The sequence below is a fragment of the Paramormyrops kingsleyae genome, chromosome 9 (genome assembly GCF_048594095.1).
Source record: "Paramormyrops kingsleyae isolate MSU_618 chromosome 9, PKINGS_0.4, whole genome shotgun sequence".
Classification (NCBI taxonomy): Eukaryota; Metazoa; Chordata; class Actinopteri; order Osteoglossiformes; family Mormyridae; genus Paramormyrops; species Paramormyrops kingsleyae.
Genome location: NC_132805.1, coordinates 17304444 through 17305987, shown reverse-complemented (window position 1 = coordinate 17305987; position 1544 = coordinate 17304444). Strand labels below are relative to the sequence as shown.

Here is a 1544-nt window from a genome sequence, read left to right as displayed (position 1 = left end):
CCTATCACTCTGCCAACATGGCTTCTTTATCACGGAAAAAAAAACCTCCTTGCTTAGACCAGACCACCTCTGATTGGCCCAGTCATCCCTACATTTTATTTCAGCATTTTATACCATTTCCCACTCTTAAAGTGATATGTCAGTCCCCAACACAGATAAAAAACAAAATGTATATTAAAAAAATTAAAACTAACTAAAATCAATAAATTTCCCCCTTTCTTTGTATTTTTGGGGTTTTTGCATATATTTTTTTCCTCTCTGCCCCATTTTAAGCTGGGTTACATGTACAAGATTTATTTGAACAATAGAATATTCAGAATTATTAACCACTCTAATGATGTAATATTAGAAATGAATGTATTAGTTATATATGACTCTTTGTAACCTTCCCTCCAAGTAATCCAGACCAAGTGTATCCAAATTCTACCACTATACGCTCCCTCGGAACTGTAGTGAAGGACCAGGTGATTAAGTGGGATCATCTTATGGGATACATGACGTTGAAAGGGACTGAGACCTTATTTTCCACTCGTACCTGCTGCCATGAGACCTCTCATTACATCATTTGCACCTGTAACACACTACAGCCCTTCTCACATAATGACATCAAACTCATCAACATACACCCACTACATGGTCATGCTGATGCAGTTAAGGTCACATACACACAGTGGTGTATCATCAGTGAGATGAACTCGGTCACATACGGAGGACTTGCATATCTAGCCAATCACACCTTCTGCCTGGGGATAACCAAGGACTTCACCATGGGTCACATCAGCATCCCAGGGAGAGTGACACTAGAGACTGACGTCTCCCCATGGTGGGACGACACCTTCCATGAAGAGAGCATCCGAGCCATGACCAAAGCCATGGATCTGGTAGAGCAGGTTATCTTGAAGACTGAAAATCACCTCCATCAAGCACAAGTGGAGGTTAACTCAGCAAAGAGGACTGCAAAGATTCTGACCAACGCCCCACTCGCTCAGCCGAGTATGTGTACACATGGTAGGACTGGGTGCTTCAAACATGTGTTAACACAAGTGGCCCATGTGCATCATCGTGTGGGTGCAAACATTACAGAAGTTGGATCCCTAGAAGATTATCCGGGGCCCAGGCAGTGACCCTCTGTGGGACAAAGGTCTGTCCCAAGGGGCCAAGGGGGGAACTGTAAGGCTGGAGGCCTTGCAGGCCCCGTCGGTCTGAGCTCTGGCAAGCCTGTAATGCTCCACCCAGTGTCCTGAAGCAAAGGTCCACCGGCTCCGACAAGACTGGACCCAAATCACCTGATCACCACATCAAAAGGGACACCTCACCCCCACTGGGCGGCCAGAACCCTGCAGCCAAATTCCAGCGACAAGGCCTGGCTGCGTCAAGACACAGATGCATCCTACATTCACTAACTCACACTTACACAGGAGGTATACATTAGGGACACACACACCCATGTTTGGTCTCGTTTGAATAGTCACAGTACGACGGGCACAATACTCTCAACCTTAAAGCGCCATGTTTTCACATAAGAGAAATATAGAAAGTAAGAC

General features: G+C 45.5%; 1 pseudogene; it reads left to right on the top strand.

The window, feature by feature from the left end:
* Window positions 1–380: 380 nt before the first annotated feature.
* LOC140592490 (uncharacterized) lies at window positions 381–1174 on the top strand (annotated as a pseudogene).
* Window positions 1175–1544: the final 370 nt, after the last annotated feature.